Source organism: Pleurodeles waltl, chromosome 7 (assembly GCF_031143425.1).
Source record: "Pleurodeles waltl isolate 20211129_DDA chromosome 7, aPleWal1.hap1.20221129, whole genome shotgun sequence".
NCBI lineage: Eukaryota > Metazoa > Chordata > Amphibia > Caudata > Salamandridae > Pleurodeles > Pleurodeles waltl.
Window position 1 is genome coordinate 282,530,187 of NC_090446.1, and position 16,579 is coordinate 282,546,765.

Sequence of the window (16,579 nt, forward strand, 5' to 3'; positions counted from 1 at the left end):
CATAACTTGGCGAGAGCTCCACAAGTCACCCCATCTCGGATTCCTCTAGGTGTCTAGTTTTCAAAAATGCACAGGTTTGCTAAGTTTCCCCAGGTGCCGGCAGAGCTAGAGGCCAAAATACACAGCTAGGCACTTTGCAAAAAACAGGTCTGCTTTCTTTGGGAAAATGTGATGTGTCACGTTGTGTTTTGGGGCAAATCCTGTCGCGGGCGCTAGGCCTACCGACACACGTGAGGTACCGTTTTTATCGGGAGACTTGGGGGAACGCTGGGTGGAAGGAAATTTATGGCTCCTCTCAGATTCCAGAACTTTCTGTCCCCAAAATGTGAGGAAAAAGTGTTTTTTGACCACATTTTGAGGTTTGCAAAGGATTCTGGGTAACGGAACCCAGTCAGAGCCCCACAAGTCACCCCATCTTAGATTCCACCAGGTGTCTAGTTTTCAAAAATGCACAGGTTTGCTAAGTTTCCCCAGGTGCCGGCAGAGCTAGAGGCCAAAGTCCACAGCTAGGCGCTTTGTAAAAAACTGCTGTTTTCTTTCTGAAAATGTGATGTGTCCACGTTGTGTTTTGGGGCATTTCCTGTCCCGGGCGCTAGGTCTACCCACACAAGTGAGGTACTATTTTTATCGGGAGACTTGAGGAAACGCTGGGTGGAAGGAAATTTGTGGCTCCTCTCAGATTCCATAACTTTCTGTCACCGAAATGACAGGAAAAAGTGTTTTTTTCGCCAAATTTTGAGGTTTGCAGAGGATTCTGGGTAAAAGAACCTGGTCAGAGCCCCACAAGTCACCCCATCTTGCATTCCCCTAGGTGTCTAGTTTTTAAAATTGCGCAGGTTTGCTAGGTTTCCCCAGGTGCCGGCTGAGCTAGAGGCCAAAATCCACAGCTAGGCACTTTGCAAAAAAAGAGGTCTGTTTTCTTTGGGAAAATGTGATGTGTCACGTTGTGCTTTGGGGCATATCCTGTTGCAGGCGCTAGGCCTACCCACACAAGTGAGGTACCGTTTTTATCAGGAGACTTAGGGGGAACGCTGGGTGGAAGGAAATTTATGGCTCCTCTCAGATTCCAGAACTTTCTGTCACCGAAATGACAGGCAAAAGTGTTTTTTTGGCCATATTTTGAGGTTTGCAAAGGATGCTGGGTAAAAGAACCTGGTCAGAGCCCCACAAGTCACCCCATCTTGCATTCCCCTAGGTGTCTAGTTTTCAAAAATACACAGGTTTGCTAGGTTTCCCCAGGTGCCGGCTGAGCTAGAGCCCAAAATCCACAGCTAGGCACTTTGCAAAAAACAGGTCTGTTTTCTTTGGGAAAATGTGATGTGTCATGTTGTGCTTTGGGGCATATCCTGTTGCGGGCGCTAGGCCTACCCACACAAGTAAGGTAATGATTGTATCGGGAGACTTGGGGGAACGCTGGGTGGAAGGAAATTTATGGCTCCTCTCAGATTCCAGACCTTTCTGTCACCGAAATGTGAGGAAAAAGTGTTTTTTTGGCCAAATGTTGAGGTTTGCAAAGGATTCTGGGTAACAGAACCTGGTCAGAGCCCCACAAGTCACCCCATCTTGGATTATCCTAGGTGTCTAGTTTTCAGAAATGCACAGGCTTGGTAGGTTTTCCTAGGTGCCGGCTGAGCTAGAGGCCAAAATACACAGCTAGGCACTTTGCAAAAAACAGCTGTTTTCTTTCTGAAAATGTGATATGTCCACGTTGTGTTTTGGGGCATTTCCTGTCCCGGGCGCTAGGCCTACCCACACAAGTGAGGTACCATTTTTATCAGGAGACTTGGAGAAACGCTAGGTGGAAGGAAATTTGTGGCTCCTCTCAGATTCCAGAACTTTCTGTCGCTGAAATGTGAGGAAAAAGTGATTCTTTGGCCAAACTGTGAGGTTTGCAAAGGATTCTGGGTAACAGAACTTGGTGAGAGCTCCACAAGTCACCCCATCGCGGATTCCCCTAGGTGTCTAGTTTTCAAAAATGCACAGGTTTGGTAGGTTTTCCTAGGTTCCGGCTGAGCTACAGGCCAAAATACACAGCTAGGCACTTTGCAAAAAACAGGTCTGTTTTCTTTGGGAAAATGTGATGTGTCACATTGTGTTTTGGGGCATATCCTGTCGCGGGCGCTAGGCCTATCGACACAAGTGAGGTACCGTTTTTATCGGGAGACTTGGGGGAACGCTGGGTGGAAGGAAATTTAGGGCTCCTCTCAGATTCCAGAACTTTCTGTCAGCAAAATGTGAGGAAAAAGTGTTTTTGACCACATTTTGAGGTTTGCAAAGGATTCTGGGTAACGGAACCTGGTCAGAGCCCCACAAGTCACCCCATCTCGGATGCCACTAGGTGTCTAGTTTTAAAAAATGCACAGGTTCGCTAAGTTTCCCGAGGTGCCGGCAGAGCTAGAGGCCAAAATCCACAGCTAGGCACTTTGTAAAAAACAGCTGTTTTCTTTCTGAAAATGTGATGTGTCCACGTTGTGTTTTGGGGCATTTCCTGTCCCGGGCGCTAGGTCTACCCACACAAGTGATGTAATATTTTTACCGGGAGGCTTGGGGAAACGCTGGGTGGAAGGAAATTTGTGGCTCCTCTCAGATTCCAGAACTTTCTGTCACCGAAATGACAGGAAAAAGTGTTTTTTTTGGCCATATTTTGAGGTTTGCAAAGGATTCTGGGTAAAAGAACCTGGTCAGAGCCCCACAAGTCACCCCATCTTGCATTCCCCTAGGTGTCTAGTTTTCAAAAATGCACAGGTTTCCTAGGTTTCCCCAGGTGCCGGCTGAGCTAGAGCCCAAAATCCACAGCTGGGCACTTTGCAAAAACAGGTCTGTTTTCTTTGGGAAAATGTGATGTGTCACGTTGTGCTTTGGGGAATATCCTGTTGCGGGCGCTAGGCCTACCCACACATGTAAGGTACCGATTTTATCGGGAGACTTGGGGGAACGCTGGGTGGAAGGAAATTTATGGCTCCTCTCAGATTCCAGACCTTTCTGTCACCGAAATGTGAGGAAAAAGTGTTTTTTTGGCCAAATGTTGAGGTTTGCAAAGGATTCTGGGTAACAGAACCTGGTCAGAGCCCCACAAGTCACCCCATCTTGGATTATCCTAGGTGTCTAGTTTTCAGAAATGCACAGGCTTGGTAGGTTTTCCTAGGTGCCGGCTGAGCTAGAGGCCAAAATACACAGCTAGGCACTTTGCAAAAAACAGCTGTTTTCTTTCTGAAAATGTGATATGTCCACGTTGTGTTTTGGGGCATTTCCTGTCCCGGGCGCTAGGCCTACCCACACAAGTGAGGTACCATTTTTATCAGGAGACTTGGAGAAACGCTAGGTGGAAGGAAATTTGTGGCTCCTCTCAGATTCCAGAACTTTCTGTCGCTGAAATGTGAGGAAAAAGTGATTCTTTGGCCAAACTGTGAGGTTTGCAAAGGATTCTGGGTAACAGAACTTGGTGAGAGCTCCACAAGTCACCCCATCGCGGATTCCCCTAGGTGTCTAGTTTTCAAAAATGCACAGGTTTGGTAGGTTTTCCTAGGTTCCGGCTGAGCTACAGGCCAAAATACACAGCTAGGCACTTTGCAAAAAACAGGTCTGTTTTCTTTGGGAAAATGTGATGTGTCACATTGTGTTTTGGGGCATATCCTGTCGCGGGCGCTAGGCCTATCGACACAAGTGAGGTACCGTTTTTATCGGGAGACTTGGGGGAACGCTGGGTGGAAGGAAATTTAGGGCTCCTCTCAGATTCCAGAACTTTCTGTCAGCAAAATGTGAGGAAAAAGTGTTTTTGACCACATTTTGAGGTTTGCAAAGGATTCTGGGTAACGGAACCTGGTCAGAGCCCCACAAGTCACCCCATCTCGGATGCCACTAGGTGTCTAGTTTTAAAAAATGCACAGGTTCGCTAAGTTTCCCGAGGTGCCGGCAGAGCTAGAGGCCAAAATCCACAGCTAGGCACTTTGTAAAAAACAGCTGTTTTCTTTCTGAAAATGTGATGTGTCCACGTTGTGTTTTGGGGCATTTCCTGTCCCGGGCGCTAGGTCTACCCACACAAGTGATGTAATATTTTTACCGGGAGGCTTGGGGAAACGCTGGGTGGAAGGAAATTTGTGGCTCCTCTCAGATTCCAGAACTTTCTGTCACCGAAATGACAGGAAAAAGTGTTTTTTTGGCCAAATTTTGAGGTTTGCAAAGGATTCTGGGTAAAACAACCTGGTCAGAGCCCCACAAGTCACCCCATCTTGGATTCCCCTAGGTGTCTAGTTTTCAAAAATGTACAGGTTTGGTAGGTTTTCCTAGGTGCCGGCTGAGCTAGAGGTCAAAATACACAGCTAGGCACTTTGCAAAAAACAGGTCTGCTTTCTTTGGGAAAATGTGATGTGTCACGTTGTGTTTTGGGGCAAATCCTGTCGCGGACGCTAGGCCTACCGACACAAGTGAGGTACCGTTTTTATCGGGAGACTTGAGGAAACGCTGGGTGGAAGGAAATTTATGGCTCCTCTCAGATTCCAGAACTTTCTGTCACCAAAATGTGAGGAAAAAGTGTTTTTTGACCACATTTTGAGGTTTGCAAAGGATTCTGGGTAACGGAACCCAGTCAGAGCCCCACAAGTCACCCCATCTTGGATTCCACAGGTGTCTAGTTTTCAAAAATACACAGGTTTGCTAAGTTTCCCCAGGTGCCGGCAGAGCTAGAGGCCACAATCCACAGCTAGGCACTTTGTAAAAAAAGCTCTATTTTCTTTCTGAAAATGTGATATGTCCACGTTGTGTTTTGGGGCATTTCCTGTCCCGGGCGCTAGGTCTACCCACACGAGTGAGGTACTATTTTTATCGGGAGACTTGGGGAAACGCTGGGTGGAAGGAAATTTGTGGCTCCTCTCAGATTCCAGAACTTTCTGTCACCGAAATGACAGGAAACGGTGTTTTTTTGGCCATATTTTGAGGTTTGCAAAGGATGCTGGGTAAAAGAACCTGGTCAGAGCCCCACAAGTCACCCCATCTTGCATTCCCCTAGGTGTCTAGTTTTCAAAAATGCACAGGTTTGCTAGGTTTCCCCAGGTGCCGGCTGAGCTAGAGCCCAAAATCCACAGCTAGGCACTTTGCAAAAAACAGGTCTGTTTTCTTTGGGAAAATGTGATGTGTCATGTTGTGCTTTGGGGCATATCCTGTTGCAGGCGCTAGGCCTACCCACACAAGTAAGGTACCGATTGTATCGGGAGACTTGGGGGAACGCTGGGTGGAAGGAAATTTATGGCTCCTCTCAGATTCCAGACCTTTCTGTCACCGAAATGTGAGGAAAAAGTGTTTTTTTGGCCAAATGTTGAGGTTTGCAAAGGATTCTGGGTAAGGGAACCTGGTCAGAGCCCCACAAGTCACCCCATCTTGGATTCCCCTAGGTGTCTAGTTTTCAGAAATGCACAGGCTTGGTAGGTTTTCCTAGGTGCCGGCTGAGCTAGAGGCCAAAATACACAGCTAGGCACTTTGCAAAAAACAGCTGTTTTCTTTCTGAAAATGTGATGTGTCCACGTTGTGTTTTGGGGCATTTCCTGTCCCGGGCGCTAGGCCTACCCACACAAGTGAGGTACCATTTTTATCGGGAGACTTGGAGAAACGCTAGGTGTAAGGAAATTTGTGGCTCCTCTCAGATTCCAGAACTTTCTGTCACCGAAATGACAGGAAAAAGTGTTTTTTGGGCCATATTTTGAGGTTTGCAAAGGATTCTGCGTAAAACAACCTGGTCAGAGCCCCACAAGTCACCCCATCTTGGATTCCCCTAGGTGTCTAGTTTTCAAAAATGCACAGGTTTGCTAGGTTTCCTCAGGTGCCGGCTGAGCTAGAGGCCACAATCCACAGCTAGGCACTTGGTAAAAAAAGCTCTGTTTTCTTTCTGAAAATGTGATATGTCCACGTTGTGTTTTGGGGCATTTCCTGTCCCGGACGCTAGGCCTACCTACACAAGTGAGGTACCATTTTTATGGGGAGACTTGGGGAAACGCTGGGTGGAAGGAAATTTGTGGCTCCTCTCAGATTCCAGAACTTTCTGTCGCTGAAATGTGAGGAAAAAGTGATTTTTTGGCCAAACTGTGAGGTTTGCAAAGGATTCTGGGTAACAGAACTTGGTGAGAGCTCCACAAGTCACCCCATCTCGGATTCCCCTAGGTGTGTGGTTTTCAAAAATGCACAGGTTTGGTAGGTTTTCCTAGGTGCCGGCTGAGCTAGAGGCCAAAATACACAGCTAGGCACTTTGCAAAAAACAGGTCTGTTTTCTTTGGGGAAAATGTGATGTGTCACGTTGTGTTTTGGGGCAAATCCTGTCGCGGGCGCTAGGCCTACCGACACAAGTGAGGTACCGTTTTTAATCGGGAGACTTGGGGGAACACTGGGTGGAAGGAAATTTATGGCTCCCCTCAGATTCTAGACCTTTCTGTCACCTAAATGTGAGGAAAAGGTGTTTTTTGACCACATTTTGAGGTTTGCAAAGGATTCAGGGTAACAGAACCCGTCAGAGCCCCACAAGTCACCCCATCTTGGATTCCACTAGGTGTCTAGTTTTCAAAAATGCACAGGTTTGCTAAGTTTCCCCAGGTGTCGGCAGAGCTAGAGGCCAAAATCCACAGCTAGGCACTTTGTAAAAAACAGCTTTCTTTCTGAAAATCTGATGTGTCCACGTTGTGTTTTGGGGCATTTCCTGTCCCGGGCGCTAGGTCTACCCACACAAGTGAGGTACTATTTTTATCGGGAGACTTGGGGAAACGCTGGGTGGAAGGAAATTTGTGGCTCCTCTCAGATTCCAGAACTTTCTGTCACCGAAATATGAGGAAAAGGTGTTTTTTGACCACATTTTGAGGTTTGCAAAGGATTCAGGGTAACGGAACCCGTCAGAGCCCCACAAGTCACCCCATCTTGGATTCCACTAGGTGTCTAGTTTTCAAAAATGCACAGGTTTGCTAAGTTTCCCCAGGTGTCGGCAGAGCTAGAGGCCAAAATCCACAGCTAGGCACTTTGTAAAAAACAGCTGTTTTCTTTCTGAAAATCTGATGTGTCCACGTTGTGTTTTGGGGCATTTCCTGTCCCGGGCGCTAGGTCTACCCACACAAGTGAGGTACTATTTTTATCGGGAGACTTGGGGAAACGCTGGGTGGAAGGAAATTTGTGGCTCCTCTCAGATTCCAGAACTTTCTGTCACCGAAATGACAGGAAAAAGTGTTTTTTTGCCCAAATGTTGAGGTTTGCAAAGGATTCTGGGTAACAGAACCTGGTCAGAGCCCCACAAGTCACCCCATCTTGGATTATCCTAGGTGTCTAGTTTTCAGAAATGCACAGGCTTGGTAGGTTTTCCCAGGTGCCGGCTGAGCTAGAGGCCAAAATACACAGCTAGGAACTTTGCAAAAAACAGCTGTTTTCTTTCTGAAAATGTGATGTGTCCACGTTGTGTTTTGGGGCATTTCCTGTCCCGGGAGTTAGGCCTACCCACACAAGTGAGGTACCATTTTTATCGGGAGACTTGGAGAAACGCTAGGTGGAAGGAAATTTGTGGCTCCTCTCAGATTCCAGAACTTTCTGTCACCGAAATGACAGGAAAAAGTGTTTTTTGGACCAAATTTTGAGGTTTGCAAAGGATTCTGGGTAAAACAACCTGGTCAGAGCCCCACAAGTCACCCCATCATGGATTCCCCTAGGTGTCTAGTTTTCAAAAATGCACAGGTTTGCTAGGTTTCCTCAGGTGCCGGCTGAGCTAGAGGCCACATTCCACAGCTAGGCACTTTGTAAAAAAAGCTCTGTTTTCTTTCTGAAAATGTGATGTGTCCACGTTGTGTTTTGAGGCATTTCCTGTCCCGGGCGCTTGGCCTACCCACACAAGTGGGGTACCATTTTTATCGGGAGACTTGGGGGAATGCTGGGTGGAAGGAAATTTGTGGCTCCTCTCAGATTCCAGAACTTTCTGTCGCCAAAATGTGAAGAAAAAGTGGTTTTTTGGCCAAATTGTGAGGTTTGCAAAGGATTCTGGGTAAGAGAACCTGGTGAGAGCTCCACAAGTCACCCCATCTTGGATTCCCCTAGGTGTCTAGTTTTCGGAAATGCACAGGTTTGCTAGGTTTCCTCAGGTGCCGGCTGAGCTAGAGGCCATAATCCACAGCTAGGCACTTTGTAAAGAAAGCTGTTTTCTTTCTGAAAATGTGATATGTCCACGTTGTGTTTTGGGGCATTTCTTGTCCCGGACGCTAGGCCTACCCACACAAGTGAGGTACCATTTTTATGGGGAGACTTGGGGAAACGCTGGGTGGAAGGACATTTGTGGCTCCTCTCAGATTCCAGAACTTTCGGTCGCTGAAATGTGAGGAAAAAGTGATTTTTTGGCCAAACTGTGAGGTTTGCAAAGGATTCTGGGTAACAGAACTTGGCGAGAGCTCCACAAGTCACCCCATCTCGGATTCCCCTAGGTGTCTAGTTTTCAAAAATGCACAGGTTTGGTAGGTTTTCCTAGGTGCCGGCTGAGCTAGAGGCCAAAATACACAGCTAGGCACTTTGCAAAAAACAGGTCTGCTTTCTTTGGGAAAATGTGATGTGTCACGTTGTGTTTTGGGGCAAATCCTGTCGCGGACGCTAGGCCTACCGACACAAGTGAGGTACCGTTTTTATCGGGAGACTTGAGGAAACGCTGGGTGGAAGGAAATTTATGGCTCCTCTCAGATTCCAGAACTTTCTGTCACCAAAATGTGAGGAAAAAGTGTTTTTTGACCACATTTTGAGGTTTGCAAAGGATTCTGGGTAACGGAACCCAGTCAGAGCCCCACAAGTCACCCCATCTTGGATTCCACAGGTGTCTAGTTTTCAAAAATACACAGGTTTGCTAAGTTTCCCCAGGTGCCGGCAGAGCTAGAGGCCACAATCCACAGCTAGGCACTTTGTAAAAAAAGCTCTATTTTCTTTCTGAAAATGTGATATGTCCACGTTGTGTTTTGGGGCATTTCCTGTCCCGGGCGCTAGGTCTACCCACACGAGTGAGGTACTATTTTTATCGGGAGACTTGGGGAAACGCTGGGTGGAAGGAAATTTGTGGCTCCTCTCAGATTCCAGAACTTTCTGTCACCGAAATGACAGGAAACTGTGTTTTTTTGGCCATATTTTGAGGTTTGCAAAGGATGCTGGGTAAAAGAACCTGGTCAGAGCCCCACAAGTCACCCCATCTTGCATTCCCCTAGGTGTCTAGTTTTCAAAAATGCACAGGTTTGCTAGGTTTCCCCAGGTGCCGGCTGAGCTAGAGCCCAAAATCCACAGCTAGGCACTTTGCAAAAAACAGGTCTGTTTTCTTTGGGAAAATGTGATGTGTCATGTTGTGCTTTGGGGCATATCCTGTTGCAGGCGCTAGGCCTACCCACACAAGTAAGGTACCGATTGTATCGGGAGACTTGGGGGAACGCTGGGTGGAAGGAAATTTATGGCTCCTCTCAGATTCCAGACCTTTCTGTCACCGAAATGTGAGGAAAAAGTGTTTTTTTGGCCAAATGTTGAGGTTTGCAAAGGATTCTGGGTAAGGGAACCTGGTCAGAGCCCCACAAGTCACCCCATCTTGGATTCCCCTAGGTGTCTAGTTTTCAGAAATGCACAGGCTTGGTAGGTTTTCCTAGGTGCCGGCTGAGCTAGAGGCCAAAATACACAGCTAGGCACTTTGCAAAAAACAGCTGTTTTCTTTCTGAAAATGTGATGTGTCCACGTTGTGTTTTGGGGCATTTCCTGTCCCGGGCGCTAGGCCTACCCACACAAGTGAGGTACCATTTTTATCGGGAGACTTGGAGAAACGCTAGGTGTAAGGAAATTTGTGGCTCCTCTCAGATTCCAGAACTTTCTGTCACCAAAATGACAGGAAAAAGTGTTTTTTGGGCCATATTTTGAGGTTTGCAAAGGATTCTGCGTAAAACAACCTGGTCAGAGCCCCACAAGTCACCCCATCTTGGATTCCCCTAGGTGTCTAGTTTTAAAAAATGCACAGGTTTGCTAGGTTTCCTCAGGTGCCGGCTGAGCTAGAGGCCACAATCCACAGCTAGGCACTTGGTAAAAAAAGCTCTGTTTTCTTTCTGAAAATGTGATATGTCCACGTTGTGTTTTGGGGCATTTCCTGTCCCGGACGCTAGGCCTACCTACACAAGTGAGGTACCATTTTTATGGGGAGACTTAGGGAAACGCTGGGTGGAAGGAAATTTGTGGCTCCTCTCAGATTCCAGAACTTTCTGTCGCTGAAATGTGAGGAAAAAGTGATTTTTTGGCCAAACTGTGAGGTTTGCAAAGGATTCTGGGTAACAGAACTTGGTGAGAGCTCCACACGTCACCCCATCTCGGATTCCCCTAGGTGTGTGGTTTTCAAAAATGCACAGGTTTGGTAGGTTTTCCTAGGTGCCGGCTGAGCTAGAGGCCAAAATACACAGCTAGGCACTTTGCAAAAAACAGGTCTGTTTTCTTTGGGGAAAATGTGATGTGTCACGTGTTTTGGGGCAAATCCTGTCGCGGGCGCTAGGCCTACCGACACAAGTGAGGTACCGTTTTTAATCGGGAGACTTGGGGGAACACTGGGTGGAAAGAAATTTATGGCTCCCCTCAGATTCTAGACCTTTCTGTCACCGAAATGTGAGGAAAAAGTGTTTTTTTGGCCAAATGTTGAGGTTTGCAAAGGATTCTGGGTAACAGAACCTGGTCAGAGCCCCACAAGTCACCCCATCTTGGATTATCCTAGGTGTCTAGTTTTCAGAAATGCACAGGCTTGCTAGGTTTCCCCAGGTGCCGGCTGAGCTAGAGGCCAAAATCCACAGCTAGGCACTTTTTAAAAAACAGCTGTTTTCTTCCTGAAAATGTGATGTGTCCACGTTGTGTTTTGGGGCATTTCCTGTCCCGGGCGCTAGGCCTACCCACACAAGTGAGGTACCATTTTTATCGGGAGATTTGGAGAAACGCTAGGTGGAAGGAAATTTGTGGCTCCTCTCAGATTCCAGAACTTTCTGTCACCGAAATATGAGGAAAAGGTGTTTTTTGACCACATTTTGAGGTTTGCAAAGGATTCAGGGTAACGGAACCCGTCAGAGCCCCACAAGTCACCCCATCTTGGATTCCACTAGGTGTCTAGTTTTCAAAAATGCACAGGTTTGCTAAGTTTCCCCAGGTGTCGGCAGAGCTAGAGGCCAAAATCCACAGCTAGGCACTTTGTAAAAAACAGCTGTTTTCTTTCTGAAAATCTGATGTGTCCACGTTGTGTTTTGGGGCATTTCCTGTCCCGGGCGCTAGGTCTACCCACACAAGTGAGGTACTATTTTTATCGGGAGACTTGGGGAAACGCTGGGTGGAAGGAAATTTGTGGCTCCTCTCAGATTCCAGAACTTTCTGTCACCGAAATGACAGGAAAAAGTGTTTTTTTGGCCAAATTTTGAGGTTTGCAAAGGATTCTGGGTAAAAGAACCTGGTCAGAGCCCCACAAGTCACCCCATCTTACATTCCCCTAGGTGTCTTGTTTTCAAAAATGCGCAGGTTTGCTAGGTTTCGCCTGGTGCCGGCTGAGCTACAGGCCAAAGTCCACAGCTAGGACCTTTGCAAAAAACAGGTCTGTTTTCTTTGGGAAAATGTGATGTGTCATGTTGTGCTTTGGGGCATATCCTGTTGCGGGCGCTAGGCCTACTCACACAAGTAAGGTACTGATTTTATCGGGAGACTTGGGGGAACGCTGGGTGGAAGGAAATTTATGGCTCCTCTCAGATTCCAGACCTTTCTGTCACCGAAATGTGAGGAAAAAGTGTTTTTTTTGGCCAAATGTTGAGGTTTGCAAAGGATTCTGGGTAACAGAACCTGGTCAGAGCCCCACAAGTCACCCCATCTTGGATTATCCTAGGTGTCTAGTTTTCAGAAATGCACAGGCTTGGTAGGTTTTCCTAGGTGCCGGCTGAGCTAGAGGCCAAAATACACACCTAGGCACTTTGCAAAAAACAGCTGTTTTCTTTCTGAAAATGTGATGTGTCCACGATGTGTTTTGGGGCATTTCCTGTCCCGGGCGCTAGGCCTACCCACACGAGTGAGGTACCATTTTTATCGGGAGACTTGGAGAAACGCTAGGTGGAAGGAAATTTGTGGCTCCTCTCAGATTCCAGAACTTTCTGTCACCGAAATGACAGGAAAAAGTGTTTTTTGGGCCAACTTTTAAGGTTTGCAAAGGATTCTGGGTAAAACAACCTGGTCAGAGTCCCACAACTCACCCCATCTTGGATTCCCCTAGGTGTCTAGTTTTCAAAAATGCGCAGGTTTGCTAGGTTTCCCCAGGTGCCTGCTGAGCTAGAGGCCAAAATCCACAGCTAGGCACTTTGTGAAAAAACGCTCTGTTTTCTTTCTGAAAATGTGATGTGTCCACATTGTGTTTTGGGGGCATTTCCTGTCCTGGGCGCTAGGCGTACCCACACAAGTGAGGTACCATTTTCATTGGGAGACTTGGGGGAACGCTGGGTGGAAGGAAATTTGTGGCTTCTCTCAGATTCCCAACTTTCTTTCACCGAAATGACAGGAAAAAAGTGTTTTTTTGGCCAAATTCTGAGGTTTGCAAAGGATTCTGGGTAACAGAACCTGGTCAGAGCCCCACAAGTCACCCATCTTGGATTACCCTAGGTGTCTAGTTTTCAAAAATGCGCAGGTGTGGTAGGTTTCCCCAGGTGCCGGCTGAGCTAGAGGCCAACATCCACAGCTAGGCACTTTGTAAAAAACAGCTCTGTTTTCTTTCTGAAAATGTGACTTGCCCATTTTGTGTTTCGTGTTGCGGGCGCTAGGCCTACCCACGCAAGTGAGGTACCATTTTTATTGGGAGACTTGGGGGAACACAGCATAACAAAACAAGTGTTATTGCCCCTCGACTTTCTCTACATTTTTCCTTCCAAATGTAAGACAGTGTGTAAAAAAGACGTCTATTTGAGAAATGCCCTGTAATTCACATGCTAGTATGGGGACCCCAGAGTTCAGAGATGTGCAAATAACCACTGCTTCTTAACACCTTATCTTGGGGCCATTTTGGAAATACAAAGGTTTTCTTGATACCTATTATTCACTTTTTATATGTCAGCAAATGAATTGCTGTATACCCGGTACAGAATGAAAACCCACTGCAAGGTGCAGCTCATTTATTGGCTTTGGGTACCTAGGGTTCTTGATGAAGCTACAAGCCCTATATATCCCCACAACCAGAAGAGTCCAGCTGACGTAACGGTATATTGCTTTAAAAAAACTGACATCGCAGGAAAAAGTTACAGAGTAAAACATGGAGAAAATTTGCTGTTTTTTTCACCTCAATTTCAATCTTTTTTTATTTCACCTGTTATTTTCTGTAGGAAACCCTTGTAGGATCTACACAAATTACCCCTTGCTGAACTCAGAATGTTGTCTACTTTCCAGAAATGTTTAGCTTTCTGGGATCCAGCATTGGTTTCACACCCATTTCGGTCACTAACTGGAAGGAGGCTGAAAGCACAAAAAATAGGAAAAACGGGGTATGTCCCAGTAAAATGCCAAAATTGTGTTGAAAATTTGGGTTTTATTATTAAAGTCTGCCTGTTCCTGAAAGCTGGGAAGATGGAGATTTTAGCACCGAAAACCCTTTGTTGATGTCATTTTCGGGGGGAAAAACACAAGCCTTCTTCTGCAGCCCTTTTTTCCAATTTTTGTTTTTTTTAAACGATTTTTTTGCTGTATTTTGGCTAATTTCTTGGTCTCCTTCAGGGGAACCCACAAAGTCTGAGTACCTCTAGAATCCATAGGATGTTGGAAAAAAGGACGCAAATTTGGGGTGGGTAGCTTATGTGGAGAAAAAGTTATGAGGGCCTAAGCGCGAACTGCCCCAAATAGCCAAAAAAGGCTCGGCACAGGAGGGGAAAAGGCCTGGCAGCGAAGGGGTGAACCCAATTCAAACTTACCTTTAACATACATTCAGAGCACCCTAAAAACGAGGGTGACGTCACAATCCACAAAACTGTCTTTACGTTGGCCTAAATCTAAGAACAGCTACCTGGCCAGGATATTCTCAGGATGCCCATTGTTATTTGAAACTAAAATAATTTCGCAGCTTTACCCCTAAATGGACGTCTCTTGACATGTCTAGTAATTGCGACAACCCGAATCACAATTTTGGGTGCCAGACGCTCACTGCCCATATTTATCTACTTAGAGTAACGCAAAATACAACGATCTTCCATCAGCATCTATACTATGATTGGCTCGAAAAGCATATGGTCAGTTTTCATTGGACGAGGTCTTACACTAACGTAGACTAAGATTCGCTAAGGGAACTCTTGTCAATTTTTCATTCGCTGCGTGCCTCAAAGAGCTGAACGTGCCCATGGTCAGAGTTTAGCTGCTGCTCGCCCTCCTCCCCTTTTTACTCCCTCCCACCCACCCAACCCAGCAACTAAAGCGCAGCGGTGGTGACGCTTTACAGAGTGACTAACTAAGCCTGAAAGTGCTGCGGGGCAGGGGTGATAAAACTTGTCTGTCCACAGAGCCAGGACGAAGGAATGTGGCCCACTATAGAAAACGCGTGACTTGCGCGAACAGGATTTCTGGCGGTAAGTAAATCCACAAAGACAGGTTCAGAAAGCTGCTTAGACAAAATTTCTGGTGTTCGGTCTAGTACGCAAGAGCCACCCGGCCCTTAACGTGTACGTCATCACGTCATCTCCTGCTCCACTAGCCCTTTGCTACTTCCGGTACTGAGCCTGCCAGTCCCGGTGATTTGCTTTCCGCCGATGTACGTCCTGTGTAGGAAGGCCTACCTTTCCCCCCTCACGCCAGTGTTGTCACTACCATCGTCCCACCTGTGCAGCCCTAGTCTTCAGTGCCAGGCTTTCGCTGGTAGCAGTACGCGTGCGGTGAGTCCACCCTCACCTGCCGTAGGGGTTTTCCATTTAGGCTACGCTTACGCCATAGAGCATGGGCTTGATGTTCTGCGCTTTTTAGACGTTTAATGGTCACGGTCAATGACCGCACAATAGACACTGACATTTTCACCCCATGTTTGGAGAACTACGCTTTTCTGTTTGTGAAACTGGCAAACTGTAAAATTCAAATTGTAATATTGTATTACTATAGTATGTATCGTACGTCTGTGGATTTTGTAAGTGCATCTATCATTTTTGGTGGAACTCAAATGGGATTAAAAATGATTACTCGCGTACTAAATTGTGAAACTTGTGTTTGAGATTGCAACAATTGTGTAACTGTTTGTTAACCCAGCAACAAAAGGTCTTCCTTGTTATTCGGTGATGGAATGAGATTCGGTGCTGCCACGGGCAAGGTGGGTGTGGTGTGTAGTCACAAGACTGTGCACTGCAGTCCGGGACTTTCCGCCTTCTTTCTATCCCTAGTAGTAACGGAACACAAGCAACGTTTTCCGGACATCGCATTGTGGTGGATGGCAGTCCCAATGTTTCTCGTGGCTGAGGGAATAACGACCACAGCTTACAAAACATCTCCCCAACAAGCACAAAGCTTCCAATCCACTTACGTTAAGCAAAATCCTTGGCAGCGGCGGTAATGAAACCAAGTTACTGCTCCTGTTGTGACCGTTGAGTATATAGTTTCATATTGTCTCCTAATTGCAGTACAAAGGTGCGAGAGGAAGCTGGTGACCGACTTTAAACCACTCAACTGCCTATTGTAAAGTGGATGAGGCTGTTTGAGCCTACCTGCAAATCGTAAAGTGTACAGATCGGTCATATTATTGACTATCCAGTACCAATGTTGTTTTGTTACTTGGCAGGTGTAGTAGAGTACTTGCACTTTTGTCTTCCTGCCAAGCAGTTATTTTCACGAGATCAAGAGTATCGTCCCTGAATGACCGGAAGAACAGCGGCAAGATGCTTGTCAGACGATAAGTAATAAAAATTGCAGCTCATCTCTTTCAGAACCAGCTCAGACGCCATCCTCATTTGAACAGCCTGTTTTGATAGGTACAGTGACAGGCTAATTGGGGCTCAGCAGCGCTCTTCGCAGCCGGAGTCTGGTACATTTGCAGCCGTTTCACATGTCCGATCTGTTTCTCGGATTGGAGCAAACATTGTGGTCACTTGTTATTGATGTCATTGCTGTTGTTACCCAGTTCTGTCACTTTAGCAGAGTTACGTTGATTCCCTTGGTCGTTTGGGGTGGGCGGGGGTGGGGTGGGGTAGGAATTGAGATCCTTCACCTGCTGTTGTTAAAACGAATCTCAATGAGTCGGTTACTTCAAGCGCAGATCATTTGAAAGTCTAAAGTTCTATGCTGTTGGTTGTGTGCTTTACTTGCAATCTGATGGTTAAGTTTCCATTATGCGAGGCTACATCTAGCGGTCTCTTATGGATTGTTGAGTAATGAAGTATTCCTTCATGGGTCTGCCTTCACTAGACTAAAGTAGGAAAAGTGGCAAGTGTTGCCTGCTATTTACAGTAACAGCAATTCCACAAACTCAGCCTGTTAAACTGGGATTCCACTGCCTTTATGTTCGACTTTCCAAATCTTAGAGCAGTTGGGAAAATAAGTAATAATAGAGTAAGAGTATTCAAATGTGTGTTAAGATGTTTTTTTTTTTTTTTTTTCT

General features: G+C 46.4%; 1 protein-coding gene across 4 annotated transcripts in view; it reads left to right on the forward strand.

Annotated features, from left to right (window-relative positions):
- The first annotated feature begins 14,400 nt into the window (after positions 1-14,400).
- SPATA2 (spermatogenesis associated 2) overlaps positions 14,401-16,579 on the forward strand; it is a 175,997-nt gene continuing 173,818 nt past the window's right edge. Inside the window, exon 1 of one of the 4 annotated variants that reach the window (XM_069243657.1) lies at positions 14,401-14,570. The gene's annotated coding sequence lies outside the window, so the exon portion shown is untranslated. Of the gene's footprint in view, positions 14,571-14,685; positions 14,874-16,579 lie in introns of those variants that run through there. The other 3 variants (XM_069243659.1, XM_069243661.1, XM_069243656.1) reach the window with 3 other exon arrangements.